Here is a 26,196-nt window from a genome sequence, read left to right on the forward strand (position 1 = left end):
GGTTAGACCAAAGGATCTTAAGCAAAACTATCTCACCACTCCTAGTCTTGCTAACCTTTCGGTCAATAATCTGCTTAGGAACCTCAAGATATGATAAGGACTCATCTAGCTCTAAGCTCTCTGCCTCTAACACATGTGACAGATCACTCACAAACTTCCGCAGCTGCGATACATGAAACACATTATGCACTCTCTCTAACGCAGATGGTAAAGCCAGACGATATGCAACTTCCCCAACTCGCTCTAAGATCTCATAAGGCCCGATAAACTTCTGACTCAGCTTGCCTTTCTTCCCAAATCTCATTACCCCACGCATAGGAGACACTTTCAGAAGAACCTTGTCCCCAACCTGAAACTCTATATCTCGGCGATGTAGATCTGCATAACTCTTTTGCCTATCCTGAGCTGCTCTCATCCGTTCCCTGATCATCTTGATCTGTTCAACCATCTCATGTACCATCTCTGGTCCTAAAACCACTACCTCAGCACTATCGTCCCAACAAATCAGACTCCTACATCTCCTCCCATACAAAGCCTCAAACGGTGCCATACCAATACTAGTGTGATAAGAAAACTCAATCAAGTCCAACCTCTGTTCCCAGCTACCACCAAAGTCCATCACACAAGCTCGTAACATATCCTAAAGAGTCTTGATCGTTCTCTCAGTCTGTCCGTCCGTCGCAGAATGAAATGTTGTACTCATCTTCAAAGTTGTTCCCAACGATTCCTGCAACTCTTTCCAAAACGTTGATATAAATCTCGCATCTCTGTCAGACACTATGTCCTTAGGGACTCCATGTAGCTTAAGCACGTTCTTTCGATAAGCCATAGCCAATTGTGCTTTAGTCCATGTGTCTTTCATTGGCACAAAGTGAGCTGACTTGGTCAGTCGATCCACTATCACCCATATCATGTTGTTACCCTGTTGACTCTTTGGCAAACCCACGATAAAATCCATAGAAATGGATTCCCACTTCCACTCAGGTACCGTTAAAGACTAAATCTTACCTTGTGGTCGCCGCTGTTCCCCTTTAACTTTCTGGCATGTCAAACAACGGGCCACAAACTCAGCTGTCTCTTTCTTCATCCCAGGCCACCAAAACGTGTTCTTTAAATCTTTGTACAACTTTTCACCACCTGGATGTACTGAATATGGTGTATTATGTGCCTCTGTCATGATAGTCTTTTTCAACTTCTCATCTTTAGGAACACACCACCTACCGTCAAACCTCAAACTACCGTCTGTATGAATAGAGAATCGGGACACTGTCCCTTTCTCTACTCCAGCTCTCCACTCCACTATCTTAGGATCCAACGCCTGTTTACCTCGAATATCATCATAAAGATCAAGCTGCACTGTCAAATCTCTCATGTCATCTCCTTTCTGCATCATATGTATCCCAAACCTCGCTACCTCATCTCTCAACCTCATCAAAGATATAGATGTACACAAAGAATATACACTCTTCCTACTCAAAGCATCAGCAACAACATTGGCCTTCCCTTCATGGTAGATAATTTCCATGTCATAATCGCCAATCAGCTTCATCCACCTCCTCTGTCTCATGTTCAACTCCTTTTGAGTGAAGATGTACTTGAGACTCTTGTGATCCGAAAATACCTTAAAGATTGCTCCATAAAGGTAATGTCTCCATATCTTTAGAGCAAACACCATTGCACCCAACTCCAGATCATGTGTAGGGTAGTTCTCCTCATAAGGCTTCAATTGCCTAAAAGCATAGGCAATCACCTTACCGTTCTGCATCAACACACATCCCAACCCATTCTTTGAGGCATCTGTATAAACCTCAAAGTTCTCAATCCCCTCACGCAATGCTAACATAGGAGCTGTGGTCAAACGATCCTTTAATGTTTGGAACGCCGTCTCACAACTCTCATCCCAACGAAACCTGTTATCTTTCATCATCAACGCTGTCATAGGTCTAGCTATCTTGCTGAAATCTTTCACGAACCATCTGTAGTATCCAGCTAGACCCAAGAAACTCCTGATCTCAGCAACATTCTTTGGTGCTTCCCACTTTGTCACTGCTTCAATCTTTGCCGGATCCACAGCTACCCCATCCTTAGAGATGACATGCCCCAGAAAAGCAACTTTCGCTAACCAGAACTCACATTTGGATAGCTTAGCATACAACTCATGCTCCCTCAAAGTCTGCAACACAATCCTCAGATGCTCCTCATGTTCCTCCTTAGTCTTGGAGTAGACTAAGATGTCATCAATAAACACCACTACAAACTTGTCCAAAAACTGCCTGAAGATCCTATTCATCAAATCCATAAACACTGCCGGTGCATTAGACAACCCAAACGGCATCACCACATACTCATAATGGCCATACCTCGACGTGAAAGCTGTCTTTGGTATGTCCACCTCTCTAATCTTCACCTGATGGTACCCCGACCTCAAATCAATCTTAGAAAAGACTGATGCACCACTCAACTGATCAAACAAGTCATCTATCCTTGGCAAAGGATACTTCTTCTTCACCGTCACTCGGTTCAGCTCTCTATAGTCTATGCACAACCTCAAACTCCCATCTTTCTTCTTCAAAAAAAGAACTGGTGCTCCCCACGGTGATACACTAGGTCTAATGTATCCCCTCTATATCAAATCATCTAACTGCTTCCTGAGCTCCTCCATTTCCTTAGGACCCATCCGGTACGGTGCCTTAGAGATTGGCCCCGTCCCCGGTTTCAACTCTACTGTGAAATCTATCTCCCTCTTCGGTGGCAACCCCGGAATCTCCTCCGGAAAAACATCCTCAAACTCTCCCACCACTGGTATCTGATCAACTGTCGGACTCTCTATCCGGTCATCTCTCACATGCCACAATATCAAAGGACATCCCTTCCTCAGATAAGACTTCAAAGTAACAGCTGCAATCAACTTAACTTTGGGTTTGACCAGAAACCCACGATAAGACACACTAACGCCCTTAGGACCTCTTAAAGATACTTTCTTTTGATGATAGTCTATCATAGCTTTATACTTTCCCAACCAATCCATCCCAACTATCATCTCAAAACCGTTAAAGGAAACTCTAGCAAGTCTACAGGTAAATCAACTTGCCTAACTATCATAGGTACATCCCTATATAACCTCCCACATGATACAGACTCACCCGAAGGTATAAAAACTTGCTCACTAACAGACTCATATACCCTTAAACCCAACCGTTTAACATGACTCGAAGATACAAACGACTGAGAAGCCCCCGAATCAAACAAAACAAAGGTATGATTACCGTTAACAAGAAAAGTACCAGTGATAACGTGTGCATCATCTTCAGATGCTTTCTTCTCCATCATGAACAGCTTTCCACTGGTCTTCTGTGCACCTCCCTGGACAGCACCCGACCCTTGATTGTTGTTGTTGTTCGTCAGTGGTTTCTGATAAGAATTACCGCCGTTGCGGTTACCTCCACTCTGATAGCTCTGACTTCCCCTATTTGACCACGATCCAGTCGGTCTATTGCTCGCATAGCTCTGCGCAGGTCTCTGGAAAATTCCAGGTGCACTTGTGCACTCATGTCTCTTGTGGCCTACACCACCACAACCATAGCAGGTCGTTCCCCAACTACCACTAAAACTTCCACGGCCACGCCCAAAGGAAGCCCCAGCACTAAACCCTAACCCAGAAGAAAACCCTCTAGATTGATTGTCGTTGCCTTTCTTGGGACTAGATTGGCCACCACCCTCGCTCTCAGACTTTCTTTTCTCAACTCCCACTCTCTCCTGAGCCATCTCTACTAACCTCTTAGCCCTTCCAGCCCTCTCATAAGCTTCCTTAACATCAGTAAGGATTCCCACAGGTAGCTTATCCATGATCTTAGGGGTCAAACCCCTCTCAAACCTCAGCGCCAGGTTCTCCTCACTCAAACCCATATCCTCAGCATACCTAGACTTCTCATTGAACTGCCTGTAGTACTCGGCCACAGACATGTCAGATGTCATCTTAAACCCATCAAACTCATCTCTCAACTTACTCCTCACATGCTCCGGTACAAACTCTTTCCTTATAGCCTTACGAAACTCTTCCCAAGGTATAGCAGGTAAACCTTGGTTCGCATACAACTCCTTAGCACTCACCTTCACCGTATCCCACCACTTGCCAGCTGCTTCCCTCAGGTAGAACGCAGCTTGTTCTACTCTCATCTCATCAGGACAGTGAACCAAATCTAGTATGTTCTCCATCTTAACGATATCATCTATGTTCATAAGCTCAGCTCTCGCATACAAAGCATTCTTCTTGGGCGGCATCTTGAAACTATATTAGAAAAGGGGTGGATATAATCATACGCACCAAAACCTCAAAACACGAAAACAGGCTGCCTTAGGACTTACTCGATCGAGTTCCCAAACATACTCGATCGAGTAACAGGCTACTCGATCGAATGCCCACCATACTCGATCGAGTGCCCCAACATCAGACTCCAAACAGACCTTCTGATCTCTAACATACTCGACCGAGTAGCCAGGCTACTCGATCGAGTGACCCCCTACTCGATCGAGTGCCCGAGGTACTCGATCGAGTGCCCAAAAACACGATTCTGGATTCAAAATCGTCAAATACCCACTCGATCACGTCAGTCCCACTCGATCGAGTCATGCTAACTCAGAAACGCTACCCGCATGCTATATCATATCCTAACATCATAAACAACTTTATAAATCCCAACATTATATCATAACTAAGCATATAATGCTACACATCTCTTCATACGATCTACGAAATAACTATATCATGTTATTAAACGCCACATAGTAAACATCCATCATGTTTCTCATTCCAGCAACAGTTCTATATATCTCATCAATCTTTCTTTCACATTCTCAAATTTCTACTCCAAACATCCAACAATTACACATACTTCATCACATCCACACACAAGTTATCAAACAACTCATACGACCTTGACATACACCCCCCATGTGACCGGTTCAAAATTGTAGGGCGCGTTCGCGACTTTAGGATGTCTCCCAAGCCTTTGCATTAGCTCCTACAACCTTTACCCCGGGTTCATTTTAATTGACTCCCTATGTTCATTAGATTTTTTTGTTATAGGTTTCAGGATCGTCGCTCTAATACCATTTGTAACACCACCATACTCCAAGTGCCTTACCAGGACCACTCAGGTATAAGGATGCCACCATCTCGGTTACCCGAGGCATGATATTCATAAGACAATAACGAAACAACTTTAAATAATATAACTTTGGTGAAAAGTACAAACCAAGCCAAATCCCAAAATATGGGTACAAGTTCTCAAACCAACTGTCTAAACAACTAAATGTAAAGTTTATTAAACAACTAAGTTACAGCGGAAGACTTCTATCATCAGACAGTGGCACATCCCAGCAATCCCATGTGACTCAACTCAAACCTGCTCAATTAATGCTCACCATCCCCGAATGGATCACCGCAGGTTTTACAAAACAACAACCGGGGTCAGTACTAATCACAGAACTTATATATATCAACAATACGATAAACAGACAGCTTAACCGTCACACACACACAATCACACCAGTCCCATCAATCTCAATCACCGACTGTCCACTGGACCATCCCTGCCAGTGGGGGACCGCAGCTGTACCCACCAAATACCCGCTCCTCATATTGAGCGATAACCCTGTCCATTAATGTGCACATCCCCTTCCGTGGCGGGTTCCACAAAGGGGAAACTAGGGCGTGAAGCCACTCCCGCAAGTGACTCCACTCAGCCGAGAACGCATCTCGAGAACCAGAGACAAACAATCACAATCACAACCGTCACAACACAATTACGATATTAATCAAACAATCAATCTCAACATATCAACAATCACTATGGGACTAATACTGAGCAGGGAAACCCTACCTGGAAAGCACAACTATCAGACGGTCTCAATAGCTGTATCAAAAAGCCTCTTCTACAAAACCTCCTCCTATCATACAAACACATAAACACTACCAAATCACAATCTACACAAAACCCCAAAATCCCCATTTTAGGGTTTAAACAACTTAAAAGAAATACTATAAAAACGGTACATAGGTCTTACCCTCGACGCAAGGATAACGGTATAACAAACGATAAAATCCGACCTTCCAAACTCCGGGATTTGCTAACAATGCGATTAAAGTGAAGAACGTACTTTGCTTTCTCTCTTGACAGTAATTTAGGTTTTGAAAAGTGTTTAGAACAATGACGGAAAATATTATATACCTTAATCGCATAATTAAAAAAACCCGTGAAATAACTCCCCGTAAACCGGCTACTCGATCGAGTAGCTAAGGTACTCGATCGAGTGCCCCCTTACTCGATCGAGTATCTTAGTTACTCGATCGAGTACCCAACAGGTCAGAAACTTTTATAAAACGCAACTCACCCTTACTTTACAGAGTAAGGCCTACTCGATAGAGTACCCAGAGACTCATAAATACGGAGTATTACAACCTCTCGCTAAAAATAAACAATTGAGACTTAGCCTTACCAAAAAGTAGAAACCATGAAAACCTATTTCGTGAGGGAGTGCACTCGGCCACACCGGGGTACAAACCTTGTTACGTAGGGGAAGTGGGTGATAAATGTATATCCACCGAATTCATGTTGATAAGGGTTTCATCGGCTACCCCGTGCCCAAGTTAATGTGAATTTCGATCATGGACACATTTATTCGAAATTTGGGTTGAACTCAACAAAAGTAATTGATAAGGGTTTTATAGGCTACCCCGTGCCCTTGTCGGATTAGCTTTGGGCTAAAGATAAATGTTAATGTAATTTTATCGACCAAGAATTCTAAAAGTAGAATCGATTAAAGAGTTAATCCACCGAGTTATATTGATAAGGGTTTCATCGGCTACCCCGTGCCCAAGTTAATATGAATTTGGATCTCGGAATCATTTATCATAGTTGGGTAGAGGTCACTATGTAAATGCTTTACTTGTCATTTACAAGTATTAATAAAACGATAAATGTTAAGTTTTCCACTATTCCGTTATCATATTGTTCTATTTCTTTACCACAATTCATATACGATATCATTTCGATTTTAATTCAAATCTCCATTAAAACATCCTAACTAAAGACAAATATGAATTTTCTTCTAAAACCTCATATGAACCATTGCTAAGGATCTCTTGTGAAGAGTATAGATAAAAGTTATTCATTATCAAACAGGTTTTTGATTCTTGACTAATGGATTGTTTTTCATATACTTAATTGAATTAAGTACTTTGAAGCGATAAGTTGTTTTGGTAATTAGATTTGTTGGAAATCGTAATAGACCAAAATACGGAAACCACTTCAATGAAAGTTTTAAGACTAAATAAACGAATGAAGAGTAGTCTTCATGAATATAACTTTGCTTCTCTAAGTAAAGATTTTTTGAAATGAGTGGGAGCATTCTCTTAAACCGTTAAGAAAAAGGCGAGGTTCAAGAAGTAAAAATTAGAATAGAATTGATACAAGGTAATGTTAAAAGTAAAGTTATTGAGAATAACGATACTAAACCTATCAATCCCGACCGATAAAGTTTCCACTGTCTTAAATGTTGGACACTAGAAAGGAAACTACCCCAAATTGTTAAAGAATATGCAAGTTAGTTGTGGGACATCTAATAAGACTTAGTTCTTTATTTATTTGATTGACATAAGTTTTGCTAGTACCATTTCGTCAATATTAGAAACCGATGGTGGTTTTCATCATTGTACTTGATACATAGGATGATTAGAATATGATGACTAGCAACAATGATGTTGAGAGGAAGAGTCATTGTGTACTCAATCTAGTCTTGGGTTTAGAGTTGTACTTAATTGTGACTATTAAGTGCATAAACTCTAAATAAGAATATAAACTTGTTAAGATACAAAAGAGGTTTCACTTTTGTGACCCTATACACCACGATTTGATGTATGGCTAGCCCATTATCAAGGTGAATATATTCTAAACCAAACTAGAATGATATATCATGTAGATGATGCAAGACTCAAATTGGTAATCAAAGATTAAACCTTAGATTCTGGAATGATGAACGCAAAGAGTTATCGAGTACTCTTGAAACCATTAGATCTTATGGTATATGCGTATCTTGTATTCAAAGCAAGATGTCTCGTGCCTTTTGGTTGAAAAGGAGATCAAGGTTGTAAATCATTGATCCAAAATAGGTTAATCATTTTCTTTTACCAACGATTTAAGTTGACGCTAATGTGTTCACTTAATAAGGTAAATAGAGAAATCTTTGAAGAAGTTCAAAGAGTTCGAGGAATCACGATTTAGTCGTGATGGGATTCAAAGTGAAGACTTTGATTTAAGCCAAAGGAAATGTGATATATTATCACAAAATTAATCTCTTTCAGCACAGATTATGGGATAATGTGTGGTTGGATAAGAAATCAAACGCTATTCGATATGGTTTGGAGTTCAATCAAGTTTACTTTGAGTTACTTGATCCTTTTGGGGATTTTATCATTTTGTCTAAATTATTTTTCCACTAAATCTAAAACGAATCATATGAGATATGAAATGGTAGGGTACCATGTTTGTAAGCTTACACAAGAAACAAATGTTTATTTTTCCCTTTCAATTATCACGAGTACAACGGGTTTGTGGCTCGTGAAGCTGTCTTCCTAAAATACAACTTTATTTCTAGAAGACAGAGTGGGAGAAAATATTCAAGAGCCACAAATTGTTTTGTGCCAAAGAATGTTTTGTCGCAAGAAACTGGTCTTTCTTGGCTACATGAGACGTTTTGTGTAAAACATTGTTTCTTCAAAACCTAGGAGGTTAAAGTCATCACTTGTTGAAGATGATGAATTAGTGTTACTTTTGAGAAAGTAAAAAGCTTACAACTTACAATGAAATCGTTTGATTCAAGTTGATTACTTCTGGAAAGTAATGAACATATGACTTACATGAGAGTGTTTAAGTCACAACTCAATACAAGGCTTGGAGCCATAAAAATCCTAAATAAAAGGCTTGATTAGTGACAAAGGGTTTTGCACTAATAAAGAGGGATTTCAAAGCTTGATTGGTTGCAAAGGGTTTTGCACTAGTTGAAATGCCTATTTGGATTTTCTTAGGAACTGTTTTTCATTATGAGATATATATAGCGAGTGAATCTAAAACCCACTTCTTCATAGAAGGAATGTAATCGATACATGTTATGAGTTTTGTAGATTCTTACAATCCTAAGATAATGTGAAACTTAAGAGAGGGTCTTAAGTAGGACATCAATGAGTTAGAATCAATGTTTTAATCATGTTATAAAACCTTTCTCGATAAGTCGAGAAGTTGTGTTTATACATGAGGTTTAGTGGGAGTTACGGAAATTTTAATTAGTCTTATATGTGGATGACATACTGATCATTGGGAATGATTTAAGACTTTTGGAGTATTATAATACATCTTAATATCCGGATTTATGGAGATAAATCCACATAATATTAGCGTCAAATAAGAAGTCTTATGTTGATAAGATTCATGACTAGTTCAATCAAGTTGAACACATTTGATTGATTCCATTTGCTTCCGCTGCCGAATCAATTAAATAGGAAATGATGTATAACACTTCATATACTTTGAGTATGATGAATTGTTTCAAATCGAATTTAAGTAATAGTTACCAAGTAAGCCATAAAGATTACCCTTAAGTGCTTGCAGAAGCATTAAGGATGTAATGCAAAGTGTTTTTGATGCAAAATTTTGTGTAGGGGTGTTACATAAGTGACAATTGACAATTGAGATTGCGCATGGTTTCTGACAAAACCATAATCAAAACACATTAGGATGGTTAAGATACCATTGTGGCTATATTATTTAAGGAATAGATTATTTTAGAATTGTTCTTGGCAATAAAGAACAATGAGAAATGTTTAGAACGGAAATTGAGTACACTTGCAATCATGGGATGTGCAAGAGGGATGAGTCCCGCACACTGTGAAAATGATGGGAGCTATTTTAAGGCATGAAAGCCTATGTCTTAATTAAATATCGACACGTACTCAGAAAGTTTTGTAATGCAAATGTATACATTACAAAGGAAAACGAGTATGTAGTAAGGTTGAGTAAGGTACAAGAAGTTGATAAAACCTACTAACCAAAGCCTTCTCATAGGCTTAACATGATGAGTCATGTCATTTCAATTGAATTGAGATGAAAAACTATATTCAAGATCAAACTGGATTATAGAATATGAAGTAGTAATCAAGTATTGACTACTCATATGATAATCATATTTATCGTTCGAGTTTTTAAAATCTGAAAACTCCTTTTATACATTGTTACATCCAAACGGGTTGTAGAGACAATTGAACCCCGTTAAAGTGAACATAGATTAGCATTGTATTCGCCCATAGTTACTTACATGAGGTGACGTCTCGAAGTGACTAGAGTGTGATGCCATTGATGGCAAGTTCAAGTACCATGGAGTCATATGAGAATGACTAGTCGGTCACATAGGCAGACTGTTAGGAACACTTTGTCGGGCCTTATGACCGCTTATAGAATTCTGGCAAATTTATATAGCCTGGTCATGGCGAGAGCTACTATAGTATTCTAATGAGTCGATTCTTTTGACTAAAGAATATTCGCCTAAGATGGCACAGTTTCAGATTAACTTTGATTTGTGTTACTACGACCTTCGTAAATGGGGTCAAATGGGCATATTTTGGGTTATGATGGTTGTGGCTAGTCGAAGGGAATGAGTGCGATAGGAATTGTCCACCCCTAGTCAAGGTTATAACAATATCTCAGGGCCACTCGAGGAGTAATGAACTGGAAATGCGTGGCCACGCTCGGAAGATATCTATGGTAGATAAATCCGGTCAATCAGTTATTCTCCAGATCGAGGAAACCACTCTCGATATGATCAGTTGCAAGTACGACCTGAAAGACACCTTGCATTGAGTGGGAGATAGTAATAGGACAAGAGAATTGGTGACGCACACTTGTCGAGGACAAGTGGGAGATTGTTGGAATAAGTGTCCTTCGACAATAATGCTATCACAACTGTCGATCGTGATGATCACATGTTTAAATGTCATTTTAAAGAATACATTTGGGAAGTATTTTTACTGTCAACTGGTCCACACAAATCGGTAATAATTGGCTGACTAGAGTTTGACATTACTGTCGTGCGACGGTGGTGATCAGTTGATCCCCTTAGGTCATACCTAAAGGATAACACTCTTAATTGATCATTTAATTGATCGTATGACGATACGGGTTAATTAAATTACTTAAAATTGACGGATGATTTTGGAAGTGATATTTACGTATCTCATTATAATTTGATTAAATAAAATACGGTCTAAGTGATCGAGTTGTTTTATTACTTAAATGAACTTGTTGTTTACGGAAACAAAATTGAACTGAATGAATAATTTATTATAAATACAAGATGTTGTAATTTACAATTGGTAAAGTGTTTTTGGTACAAGTAATTATGAATTACTAAGTCGATTTTGTACATGACGTATTCTATTAATACGTTGATTTTTAATATGTTAAAAATACATGACAATTTTACATGACTTGTAACATGTGACAAATTGACAAAATTGACAAAGATAAAATGGAACCCATTTTATCCCATTTGGACCGAAATTAGGAGGGAGTATGGTGATTATATTATGTTGAATTTGTGAGTGGAAAACAATATAATTAAGCCTAGTCTCCTAGCCATGCAAGCCTAATCTTTTCTTGGGAAGAATAGAGGCTCATGCATTGGCCCTTCCACTACAAGAATAACACGGCATAGTGACGGGACAATAGGGACGGATGAAAATCCCGTCACAAAATACGGGTTTGCAACGGACTTGTGACGGATTTGTGACGGACTAGTATTTGTGACGGACTAGCCGTCACATAACGTCACAAGAATTTGGCGGGTTGACAAAAACAAGGGCGCCAAAGTCTGTGACGGGTGATCCGTCACAAAAAAGGAACTTGTGACGGATATTCCGTCACAAAAAATCCAAAATTTAATCAGGTTAGCTTATTCACATACTTATTTCAATTACATGTCAATATTTCTTAAATTTTGATTAGATCTAAGATTTGATGGTTTGGTGTTAATTTAATCGATTAAAATTCATGATGGTTGTATATCATTTGAAAGATTCATTAAATTTTGGTAACGGGTTTACAGAAATTTCAGAATTATACTCCTTCCGTCCTAATTATTTGTTTACCTTTATATTGGGGTATTTTAATCAAAGGTAAACAAATAAATGAGACGGAGGTCGGAGAGAGTACATATACAATTGTTTTAGTCATTGTTATTTAATTGCCGATTTTCATTTTAGTTGTATAGCCTATATTCGGTGGATTTATATGATTTGATATTCAATTGTTTTCAGTTTTAAACAACAATTATTTAGTAATGCCTGAGGCTCAGACTGGTCTTGATCTTTGTTTTGTGTGTTGATTAGTTATAGAATTCTCTAGAATAGTAACAATGGAGAACTTGACTATACTTGGGTGCATTTTATTGTTCACTTTAAAGAGTTTTTCTGGAGCACATTATACGTGGTCCAAAGATTTGTACTTCTAAGCATGCAAAGGGTATGTCGTTATTACTTATTATTAGTGTATTGTTTGGTGATAAGATACGTATTTGGCCTGGTTTTAAGCCATGGTTGTTGACTAATGTTTTTTGCCCCCTTAAAGACTCCAAGTTAGCCCACATGAAAATGTCTTGATGCTGGTTTTGCCAAGAGGCACCAAATTAATGCATACGAAGGGCAGCATAATTTCTATTAACTTAATCAGTGCGTCTCATTAAAGACGGACAATATCCGTCTATAACTATAGACCGATAGTGTCTCTCTCACAAATGAAAGTGGGTAGTGCAAGTGGGGGTATCCATTTCCCATCCACTTGCACTACCCATTTTCATTTGTGAGAGGGACACTATCCGTCTGTAGCTATAGACGGATAGTGTCCGTCTATAATGAGAATTTGTGTAACTTAATAGTTATGTAATGTGAAATGATTGCAGTTGAATTTTCTTCGTTTGATTTTTTTTTGATGCACATTATTGGCAGTTTTAAGACTTTACCCATAATGAAAATAAGAATTATGTAAGTAGGTCCACAATTCCGAGTCTAAGAAAATTGTGAAAGCTACAAGCCTACAACCCTCTCTATTTTTAGAGAGTAATAATCTTAAAATTGTATCTATATATATTTTTATGCATGTCCGTGCAATTTTGCACGGGTTCTAAACTAGTGTATCACATATTTCACTAACAATTTGGAATGTTTATAGTTAGTAATTATGGTAGGTCGTGGCATAATGAGACGGATGTTTGGAGGTGGTAGTCGTGCACGACGTGACCGGGAGGAGGAGGCCGGAGCAGGAGGTAGAGGAGCCGCAGCCACAGCCACACCAGCAGCAGCAGCCAGAGGACATGCGAGTTGTTCTATCACAGGATCCTGCCATAGGATCCTGGTAAGTAATGCTTTCCCTTTTCATTTTTTATTGACTTTCTTGTATATTATTTAAATAATGACGCATTTCAAAATACTACCCATTATATTCAATATTTTTCAAAATCCTATATATTATACATTGAAAATATAAGTATAATATGTGATATTTGGAAAAATATCGACTATAATAGGTAATATTTTGCAATTTTTCCTTTATTAATTTTATTTTAAATCACCTGATCTAATATATGTCATTTATTTCAAGGTGGGAGGACAAGTCGATCCGCGATTATTTGACCAAGTCATTCACTCATACGTACGTGGAGTACGTCACCAATTGGACAGAGATGACTCATGAGCAGCGAGAGAGGATGTGGCAATATTTTGAGGTTAATTCTTTAATAATATTTTTATTCTTTAATAATATAATTAAATTTATTTATCTACTAATAAGAATTCATTTTTTTTAAATTCAGGGTAGTGTTCGGGCCGACGAACGAGGATATCTCCTTAGGACTGAGTGGGAGAGCCGGATAAAGAGGCGTATTACCCAGTGTATCGGCCATGCCGTCACCGCAAAGAAAAAGCCGGAGTGGCTTACCGTCACAAATTGGGAGAAATTGAAGAAAAGGCCAATAGAGAATCCCGAATTTGCTAAAACTTCGGAAATAAATAAGGTAAATAGAAGGTCGGGATCGAAAGATGGGAAAGCATTAGCAACTCACACTCTCGGAAGGAAGAATGCAGTTTTGGTTTTTAAGGAATTGGTAAGTACATTTGAGTTCCCAAATTTATAAAATTTCTTATTTCATTTAAGTATTATTTTTAGTGTATTTCATAACTTAGTTTTCTCATAACAAAGAATTAACGATTATCGATCTATAATACGGAGTAATATTTTTTTCATATAATTTTTTCAGGGTGCTGAAGCCACACCGTACAAGCTCATGGAGAAGTCCAAGAAAGATAAGCATGGCAACTGGACTAACCCTCGAGCAGAAGAGACCGATGTAAGTTTCTTTAATTAGAAAAAATCGATTTAATTAGCCTTCTTATGTTATTTTATAAATTAGTAAGGTATTATTTAATTTAAATTTTAACTAACACTTTTTTCCTACTTATTACTTTTTCAGGTTGGTTACCGTCGACTTATGAACCAGCCAATGCCCGAGGGACTGGAACCAGATCCGAACGAGTCCTACTATACTGCCAGTGGAGGCTATAATGAGAAGATGCGCGTGTGGGGTATGGGGTTAGCGGCACCAGAGTTGTACGATACTCCAGCTAATAGGCTTGCCCGTCACTCGGTTTCTTCTTACTCACCTAGTTTGCTTTCTCGAGTCACAATGGAAAATTCACAATTGCGACAACAAATCGGTAGGATGGAAGGAGAGATGATGACCCAAAAGCACAAAGGAGATAGCATGGAGGCGTTCTTGTTCGAGAAGTATGGATGGACTCCCCCTCCCCCCCCCCCCCTACGTGCTCAGGTGGTCCGCCTCCATTTCATAGAGACTATTTCACGGATGACGGTCATCCATTTGGTAGTCAGCACGTTACCCCGATTAGGTAAACTCTTAGTTTCTTAACTAAAAATCAAATCTTGAACCTTGGTAGATTTGATGAAGTTTATGTAAACCACTAACTTAATTATGTTAGATTTTATTTATAAAAGACAACCTTTAACTTTATGATTCGGTGTTGGTGTTAGTTAAAACGTATTGTTGATTGGTTCCCGCTTTGCGGTCGACTTGACATAAATTCCCGCTTTGCGGTCGACGGGATTGTGTGGTATATTGCAGGTTCTACTGAAACAATGCTACGTGCATTGTGGCCAGCAGCAAACCTGCTGGTTTTTTTAAAAATGCTGTTTCAGTTTGGGACGGATTAGCCGTCACAAATCCGTCACAAAAATTCTGATTTGCAACGGAAAATCCGTCACAAAAATTCTTTTTTGCAACGGAAAGTCCGTCACAAAAGTCCAATTTGCGACGGAAAGTCCGTCACAAAAATTCTTTTTTGCAACGGAAAGTCCGTCACAAAAGTCCAATTTGCGACGGACAGTCCGTCACAAAAATTCTTTTTTGCAACGGAAAGTCCGTCACAAGAAGAGTCATTTGTGACGGATTAGCCGTCACATACTAATATTTTGTGACGGAGTACACGTGTCACTGTTGGTAAACTATGTGACGGATTATCCGTCACAAATCCGTCACAGATGGATTTGTGACGGATTATCCGTCACAAACCCGCTTTTGTGACCATATATAGTGACGACGGTTTATGACGGTTAATCTGTCACAAACCCGCTTTTTGTGACGGGAAATGCTATATAGTGACGGATTCGTCCGTCACTTTTTAGTGTTATCCTTGTAGTGTTCTCCCTTCGCATAACCGGTTTTTCCAACCCTTCATGCCAAGGGTTTGTTTTTGGTACATACACTTATCTTGAGATGAATTATGATAATTATTCATTCTAACATCATCAAAATATTTTTAGAGAGATACAAATATTTCTTCCTTCTTCTTCCTCCTCTTGACCGAAATTCCAAGAGAACCAAAAATATTTTGGGTCATTTTTATTTAAATTAATATTGTTCTAGTATTAATAATATTAATTTTGTTAAGAGAATATCTTGGGTATTATTCGTTGGGAGGGATTCTACACTTGAATCCTTGTTCATCCAACATTTGGAGAGCTCAAGAACAAGTAAGAAGGAGATCTTACTTGTGCCCAATAATCCAAAATCTTCAATGTAACTTCCTTATTCTTTTTATTGTTTGCATGCATAAGATCAACATTTAATTTTATGACTAAATTGAATCATCACATATATGAATATGTTAAGTAATAAGATATAGATTTCTAACAATAATCACATTTGTCATTCGAGTATTTAAATCTAAAAACTCCTTTTATACTTTGTTACATCCAAACGGGTTGTAGAGACAATATTGAACCCTGTTAAAGTGAACTCGGATTAACATGGTATTTGCCCATAATCACTTGTATGAGGTGACGTCTCAAAGTGACTAGAGTGTGATGCGATTGATGGCAAGTTCAAATGCCATAGAGTCATGTGAGATAACTAGTCGATCACATAGGCAGACTGTTAGGAACACTTTGTCGGGCCTAATGACCGCTTATAGAATTCTGGCAAATTTATATAGCCTGGTCGTTGCAAGAGCTACTATAGTATTCTAATGAGTCGATTCTTTTGACTAAAGACTATTTGCTCTAGGTGGCACAATTTCAGAGTAACTTTGATTTATGGTACTACGACCTTCGTAAATGGGGTTAAAGGGCTTATTTTGGGTTATGATGAGCTGTGGCTAGTCGAAGGGAATAGTGCGATAGGAATTGTCCACCCCTTTGTCAGGGTTAAAACAATATCTCAGGGCCACTCGATGAGTAATAAACTGGAAATGCGTGGCCACGCTCGGAAGGTATCTATGGTAGATAATTCCGGTCAATCAGTTATTCTCCAGATCGAGAAACCACTCTCGATGTGATCACTTGCAAGTACGACCCGAAAGACACCTTACATTGAGTGGGAGATAGTAATAGGACAAGAGAATTGGTGACGCACACTTGTCGAGGACAAGTGGGAGATTGTTGGAGTAAGTGTCCCCGACAATAATGCGATCACAATTGTAGAACATGATGATCACATATTTAAATCTCATATTTAAGAATACAAGTGGGAAAGTAATATTTTACTGTCAACTGGTCCACACATATCAGTAATGATTGGCTGACTAGAGTTTGACATTACTGTCGTGCGACGGTGGTGATCAGCTGAGGTCATACCTATAGGGTAATACTCTTAATTGATTATTTAGTTAATCGTATGCCGATACAAGTTAATTAAATTGCTTAAAATTGACGCATGATTTTGTTAGTAAAATTAACTTGACTCATTGTAATTCGATTAAATGAGTTACGGTCTAAGTAATCGAATTGTTTTATTACTTAGATTAAATTATTGTTCACGAAACAATTGAATCGGATTGAATAATTTATTATAAATTCAAGTTGTTGAAATTTATAATTCGATAAACCATTTTGGTACAAGTAATTAAAGATTACTAGTTAATTTTGTATGTGACATATTTTATTAATATGTTGATTTTTAATATGATAAAAATACATTGCATTGTGACATGTCATGCAACATGTAACATGTGACAAAATTGACAAATGACAAAATAAAATGGACTACCCATTTTATCCTAGTGTTCCGAAATTATGGAGGGGTTTAGGGTTAATATTGTGTTTTATTTTTTAATGGAAACATAATGATTAAGCCTAATATCTAGCCTTGTATGTCTAGTCTCATCTTGAGAAGAACAAGACCATGCACTGGTTCCCCTTTAAGCCCACCCCACCGGTTTTTGCACCAAGAGGAACCCAATGGATTCCTCCATTATTCATTCACTACTCTACTATTTTTCTAGTGTAAGAAAAATTCTTTTCTTCTCTACCTTTTGTGAAAAACTTAGAGAAATTAAAATCTCACACAATACTCCTCTCTTGACCGAAATACAAGAGAACAAAATCTCCATTTTGTGTTATTTTTAAGCTTGTTTTAATTAATACTAGTCTAATATTAATTAAAATATTAAGGGTATTCCTTGGGTATAATTCCTTAGGAGAGATTCTAAACTTGAATCTTATTCTTCCATTTTGGAAAGCTCAAGATCTAGTAAGAAGGTGAAGTTCCTAGTGACCATTTATCCGAAATCATCAATGTAAGAATTGATTTTTCTTCTTATACTTTGTAATAGTTTTTCATGCATAAGATCCATTTTAATTTTATGACTAAATTAAATCTTCATACTATGAATATGTAAACATATGAGATTAATGTATCCCTCAAGGCCGGCACGTGATTGATAAATTCCGTGAAAGGAATCGAGACTTCTAAATTCTTCACAATTTTCATGAATTTTCCAAGTTGGTCATCAAACTTAGGCTTCGCTTAACGGCTCGGGAATGGAAGTCTAATCACAATGGGCTCCTTCTCTTTGGCCTTTTCTTCACTTTTCTTTGAAACTTCTTGATTGGTGGGTTCTTCTTCCCTAGAGTTTTGCACAACTCTTTCCTTGTCACTAGCTTTCACAACTTCATCCTCAACTTACTTCTTTGGTCCTTCATATCTCGTACCACTCCTCAAGTGAATGGCACTAACCATTTGATGTCTTGGGGGATTACTTTGAGGTGGTAATTTTCCCATTTGTCTTTGAGAGTTTGAAGATGCTAGTTGGGTCATTTGAGCTTCCAACATTTTTGTGTGGGCTAGGATGTTGTTGATGGTGATGTCTTTTGCTTGGCTATCTTTTTGCATTTGAGTGAAAAATTCTTGTTGATTCTTTTGCATTTGGAGGACCGCTTTTTGAACATCAAAACCTTGGTTATTTTGTTGATTGTATGGAGTTTGATTTTGATAAGCTTTGTTTTGGTTGTAAAAGGGTCTTTGATTTTGGTTTCTCATAGGAGGTGGGGTGTATGTTGGTTGAGGGTTTTGAACATTTTGGCTTTTGTATGAGAGATTTGGGTGGAATTTGGTGTTTTCATTATAATAGTTGGAATAAGGGGTACCACTTTTGTATGCATGAAAAGCATTCACTTGCTCATTTGTTCCCCTACATTCACTTTGGTCATGTCCCAAAGTTCCACAATTCTCACATATCCCACTTGGGATTGATGAAGATGCCACCATGGCATTAACATGATGCTTTGGTGATTTTGAGGCTTCTTCAAGCTTAACCATAGCCTTCTCCAACTTCAAGTTGATGGTATCAATATGAGCACTAAGTTGAGCACCCAATTGAGTAATAGAGTCCACTTCATGCTTTCCTCCTCTAGTAGCCTTGCGAGGTCTACTATATTGTGAATTATGGACCGCCATTTCCTCAATCTTGTTCCATGTTTGATTATCGTCAACTTCGGTGAACATACAATTTGATCCCATGTTGAGAATGTTTCTTGAGTCTTCATAAAGACCATTCCAAAATTGTTGTACCAAGAACCACTCGCTAAGTCCATGATGAGGACATGAGCGACAAATTCCTTTGAATCGCTCCCAAGCTTCATACAAAGATTCTTCATCCCTTTGCTTAAAACCCGTAATTTGAGCTCTTAGCATGTTAGTCTTTTCCGGAGGGTAGAATTTTTTGTAGAAAGCTAGAGCCAACTTCTTCCAAGAGTCAATTCCAAGAGTAGCCTTATCAAGGCTTTTCAACCATTGTTTCGCGGTGTCAATTAGAGAAAAAGGAAATAAGACCCATCGAATTTGGTCTTGAGTCACTCCGGTTTGTGAAATCGCATCACAATAGTCAAAAAAAGTTTCCATGTGGGAATGAGGGTCTTCACTAGGCATCCCCCCAAATTGGCTTCTTTCGACTAATTGGATAAATGCAGATTTTGCAATAAAATTTCCGGTTAAGTGTTGTGGTGTGGGAGTACCATTGGGCAGGTTCTCCTCGGTTGGTACGGAATGTGATGAAAACATAGGCATTGTGGGTTGATTGTGTGATTGATTTTGTGTTGGGTTCTCCTCAACTTCTCTTGCAAAAGGGTTGATGAACTCAATAGTGTTTGGTTGAATATCTACAACCTCACCAATACCTCTCAAAGTATTTCTAGCAAGTCTTCTATTGGTTGTCAAAGTCCTTTCAATTTCGTGATCAATGGGTAACAAGTTACCTTGTGATCTTCTAGACATGCAAAATACCAAACAACTCGAAAGCAATTAGAACAAACCTTGAGGAGTTTTACTTCCCCAAGGCAAAGAAAGACACAACTAATAATAATCAAAGAAAATCAAATCAAGTTAACACCGTCCCTGGAAACGGCGCCATTTTTGATGGGTTAGATATCGTCGGGTCTCCCAATCAAACACATTTATAATACTCCACAAACAACTAGTTAGTGGTAAGTCGATGTCGATCCATGGGATGGTGTGCTTTGGGTTCTAAGTCTATCTATCTCAATTTATGCTAGTGTCACAATTTGTTTGGGTTTGTAGTTGTGTTCTAGACTAATGCAAGCAATAAAGTAAAACAAGCAATAAAAGGAAGGATGTAAACAAATGATAAAAAGTGCTAGGATATCATGGGGTCATAGGGGATTCATGGTGTTGATCATACAAACATGTTTACAAAGTTGCAAGCAATTAAAGTTGTGGAGAAACCGAGTTGGTTTATATCTTACGGTTCTTAGGAAGAGTTGGGCCCCGGAGCCGAATCGATTAGATTGTACAACACCTACAAGTCGACTTACTTTCCTCCTAATCACTTCTATGCATGGTCTAACAAGAATCGAGTTGGATTATATCTTACAAGTCAAGTTGAGTAGATAAGAGATGGGTAAAAATGCAAGGATTCATAGGCTTAGCATTTCATCAAACATAACATGTGTATAGGTTGACATCACAGCAATTTAATTGTGAAAACATATTAGATTAAGCATGATTACTCCCATGTTTGTTTCCCCTAATTAAGCACTAATCCTAGTTTAGTAACTACTCACTCATTATCAGGGAAAACATGTCATTAATGGTGTCAATCATTACAACAAGTATAAACATGATAAGAGCTTAAGGAAATAAACAATAAAGAGTAAAGAGTAAATGAATTATACCAAACTTGAGATGATTCCCAATAATAAAGCAAGAATAAAAGAAGAGAACTTGATTGATTGATGAAGGATTGTCAATCCTCCAATAATAACCCAAATAATCTTCAATTACCCAAAAGTAATAAACTTGAACAATAATTAAGGAGAGATTAATGTGTGATTTGTGGAAGGATTAAAGAGTAATCTATTCTAATCTACTCCTTATCTAATCTAAGAGGAATTTCTAATGTTGAAGTCCCCCCTTGATTATCATCAAAATGGGGTATTTATAATAGTGCCTCATTAGGTTAACTAAGGCTAAATTAGTAATTAACAATTCTAAGTTCTAAGTAGGGAAATGCAAGTATTTTGGAGAGATGCGCATCCTTGCTGAAGACGCCGAGGGACGGTCGTATACAAGGGTGGGAGGCTCGGATTGTAGGCAGGTAGGACGAGCGGCCAAAGGTCGGGACGCTCGGATTCTGGGGCATTTGGACGAGCGGCTTCCTGCTTTGGACGCCAGGATTGCTATTCAGAATGCTTCCTCTCGCATACTTCTTATTCTTGCAACATTGGTCTTTAGTTCTTGTCTCTTCTTCTACACTCGTTCTACCAAGATCGTCAATGTCCTTCCAAATAAGCTCAAGAGAAGGGGATTTCCGCTTAATTGTCTCCTTTCCTACAAAACGTATGAAATGCACTATGAAAGCAAAATAGAAAGCATTTGACGGACAAAATGGCTATGGAATGTTATAATAGTATGCAAAATAGGCTCAATTAGGGGACTAAATGTGCACAGAAATGAGTCACATCAACTTGCTACCATCAATGGAGTCACATCAACTTGCTACCAAGAATCACCTAAGCTAAGTAACCCTGTTACTTTCTCGGATGAAGATTTACCACCTTTTGGCGCTAATCACAACTTGGCTTTACATCACTGTCATTTGTTTGCAGAAGAATGTGCCAATGACTTTGGTAGATGATGGCTCGGCAGTTAACGTCATACCTTTGAAAACAGCATACAAACTAGGCACGAAAGAGTCGGATTGGACCCCTACCAACCAAGGTGTTCGTGCATAGGATGGTATACGACGAAAAGTGGTAGGACTTGTTAAACCGACCATAGCCACATGCCCGATCGAACGAAAAGTCAACTTCCAAATAGTAGACATTAAAGCATCCTTCAACATACTCCTGGGAAGACTTTGGATTCACGCTTCCAAAGCGGTAACATCCACCCTTCACCAGAAGATCAAGATCCCACTAGACAGTAAAGTGGTGACAATTACCTCATCACCCATCAAGGCAGTAATAGAAAAGGGATCAAGTAACCAAGTACTCGCGGATCCAGTGCATGAACTTGGCGGCTTCCATAGCATATACGTCACGGAAAGCGAGTTGGCACCTTTATACTTCAATCCCTACTCCAATTTGGTGGTCAGCCACATACTCAAATCCCAAGGATACTTCCCAGGAATGCCTTTGACTCCAATCCGAAGGAACACCTTTTCACCCTACAAAGAAGGCAACTCTCAAAAAATACCACTTGGATTAGGGTACAAACCCACTAAAGAGGAAGCTCTCAAGATGCTCGCCCAAGTTCAAAACCGTAAGAACGTGGGAATCCAAATGCAACCCTATCTCCCTACCCTAAATGGATACTTCGTTAAGGAAGGAAGTAAAGAACTCTTTCATGGATTTCCCGAACCTTGGCACTATCTCGAAAGAAAGTTAGCCGGAATCGAGATCTTTCACGATTGCTACTTCATTCCTCCAGGAACGGTTCCTATCGTCAAAACTCGTCAAGCACCTTGCTTAGACGAACAAGCTGTTAGCCTACTGTTTGGGGAAGATCGATTTATTAGAGCCGCGCAGGATGAGATCATTACCATGATACTTCAAGACGATCATTTCAACCCTACCGCATTGATCACAAAAACCAACTCAAATCAGTAGAATGGATGGAGAAAGTCGATCAAGTGGACGAACAATCAAGGAAGACTCTTCAAGCTCACCACAGGAGAAGGAGAGATGTTCAAAGGAGAACCAGAAGACGATGAATTCGAGTCAGAGTCAGAGTCGGAGTCAGAGTCGGAGTCTTGAGATGTCCCTAGAGAGTCTCCTCCTGTCGTCACTCCCACTCCCCGTGTTTCTCCTAGCTTAGCATCAAATAGTAACAGTAGTTCGGTAAATCTCCCAACAGTTGTCCCTTTACCGCCACTGACTACAGAAAAGATGGCTTCTTTGTTTGAACTTTTCTCAAATTTTAATATGAATAAATCAGGTTCTGCTTACTCTTTGTGTTATTCTGAATGCAATTCTGTTTACGATGATAATGAGGATGACCCAGACCCAGACTCAATCGAAATACCTCCCTACATAGCAAAAGAAATACTACAAGAGGGGGAAGGAGGACCAGTAATAGAAGATACTGAACCCATCAACGTAGGAACCGAACTAGAACCCCAAGAACTTAGGATAGGGACGACCTTGAGCCCCGCCGAGAAGGCCAGTTTCATAGACCTCCTACACGAGTTCAAAGAGTTTTTTGCTTGGTCCTACAATGACATGCCAGGAATCGACAGGGACATCACAGGACATAGGATCCCGACTAAACTAGGTTTCAAACCCGTGAAAAAGAAACTTCGACGAATGAGAACAGAATGGTCTCTTGAGATCAAAGAAGAAGTCAACAAACAATTCAAAGCCGGGTTCATCAAAATTTCCGAGTACCCAGACTAGGTAGCTAACATAGTACCCGTACCCAAAAAGGATGGGAGAATCCGGGTTTGTGTGGATTTCAGAGACCTAAACAAAGCAAGTCCCAATGATGACTTTCCTCTACCACATATCGAGATATTGGTGGATAACACAGCAGATCACGTGCTACTATCCTTCATGGGTGGATACGCGGGATATAACCAGATCAAGATGGCCATAGAAGATATGCATAAGACCGCCTTCGTCACTCAATGGGGCACCTATTGCTCCACGGTTATGCCATTTAGGCTAATCAATGCCGAAACTACATATACGCACCACAACTACGCTCTTACATGACATGATGCATAAAGAAGTTGAGGTATACGTAAACGATATGATTGTCAAATCCAAGGATAGAGAGGGACATATTGCGAACCTTCGCAAATTCTTCTCAAGGCTACGAAAGTACAACATGAGACTCAACCCTCATAAATGTGCGTTCGGGGTAACATCTGGTAAACTCCTATGATACGTTGTTAGCCAACGAGGAATAGAAATAGACTCTTCCAAGATCAAAGCTCTAATCGAAATGCCGCAACCTCAAACAGAGAAAGAAGTTAGAGGATTCTTAGGTAAGGTGCAATGCATAAGTCGATTAATATCGAAACTCATCATGATTTGTGAACCTAACTTCAAAAAGCTAAAGAAAACAGCTCACACCATGTGGAATGATGACTGTCAGAAAGCATTCGACCGAGTCAAGGAGATACTGGCCAAGCCACCAGTGCTCATGCCACCTCAATGGGATCAACCTCTTGGTTTATATCTCATGGTAACTAAAACAGCCATGGGCGCCATGCTAGCCCAAACCGTAGGAAAAGAAGAAAGAGCTATCTACTACTGTAACACCCCCATATTCTGAGGAGCCTTAACTAGGCCATCCTTAGCATATAAGGGCGTTACTATCCCGGTTGCCCGAGGTAAGTAATCATCAAAAGTCGATAGAAGAACAATTATAGTTATATTACAAGTATTACAACCAACTTAACAAAATAAAGGTACAACTCGTCAGCTACACACTATCCCTATCAAAACTCGTGAGGACTCATCCCCGCCAGTACTCCAGCTATCAATGACATCAACACCTGCTAAGACTGATTGCTCACCATAAGGGATCACGGCAGACATATAAACAAACAAGACAAACACACAAGGTCAGTAACCGAGGCAAGACTCAACATGGACTAACAACAATTATCAACACATTACAACACAACCAGTCACACACATTCACACCCACTCCAATCAATATCCGTCACCGATCGTCCACCGGACCACCGCCAGATGGGGACCGCACTGCACCCCACCAAATCCCCGCTCATCATACCGAGCGATAACCCTGTGCCATTAATGTGCACATTTCCTCTCGTGGCGAGTTCCACGGAGGGCGAAACTAGGACGTGAAGCCACTCCCGCAAGTGACTCCACTCAGCCGAGGACGCACCTCGAGAACCAGAGACAAACAATCACTGACAGCTGCAATACAACAATAACCAACGAACTGTATACACCAACCGACTACCGCATGTACGCTGCCACACAAACACAACTACAATACAACAACCACGGCACAACAATCGACACACTAGACCATCCACAGAAACTGAGTAGGCGAACCTACCTTTAAGCGACTGCAACCATTACATGTCCACACACGCAATATCCAGCAACCAAGCAACACCTATATATACAACACAACCATCTATCACTACCAAGCAAACCCTAACTGCGAACACAAGGATACGGATGATGATGACGACATACCTACGAGAGGAAACCTGGAAAAATACCGCTACCCGACCCTAGCTATGCTCTACTAAGGCACAAGAACCTTCAAAGGCTTCCATGGAGGTTATATGGTGAAGTGAAGGGAAGGAGGCGACCTAAGAATCTGAAGGAATGAGGCGGAAATGATTTGCGAATTTAACAAAACACGATTATAAACCCTCACTGAAAACCCGTTACTCGGTCGAGTGGCCCATCTACTCGATCGAGTGGCCCCTACTCGATCGAGTATCTAAGCTACTCGATCAAGTAGCCTCTACTCTATCGAGTACCACCCCTAACTCAAGGCACGTGATAACTTTGGTACGTACTTCTAAGGACTATTACCGCTCCCAAGGTCAATCACCGCTGGTCAACGGGTCTCTAAAAGGGCGGGTATTATAGTCTTCCCTCCTTAAAAAGAACTTCGTCCCCGAACTTCAACTCACCTATCTCAAAGCACAAGACACGGGACAAAACGACATCACTACTCTTTCGACATAGGTCACTACTCCTCGGAATTACCATCACCCATGTCATCCTCATCAACTGTGTAACGCTCCATATAGATCGACCTCTATAAGCTACCACTTGGAATACCAACCCC

The 26,196-nt window shown here is 39.3% G+C and overlaps 1 non-coding gene across 1 annotated transcript; it reads left to right on the plus strand.

The window, feature by feature from the left end:
* Positions 1–19,480: 19,480 nt before the first annotated feature.
* On the plus strand, positions 19,481–19,587 carry LOC141645535 (small nucleolar RNA R71). The gene has a single exon (XR_012545015.1). It is a non-coding gene; the product is annotated as a small nucleolar RNA R71 (small nucleolar RNA).
* Positions 19,588–26,196: the final 6,609 nt, after the last annotated feature.

This window comes from Silene latifolia, chromosome 2 (genome assembly GCF_048544455.1).
Source record: "Silene latifolia isolate original U9 population chromosome 2, ASM4854445v1, whole genome shotgun sequence".
NCBI lineage: Eukaryota > Viridiplantae > Streptophyta > Magnoliopsida > Caryophyllales > Caryophyllaceae > Silene > Silene latifolia.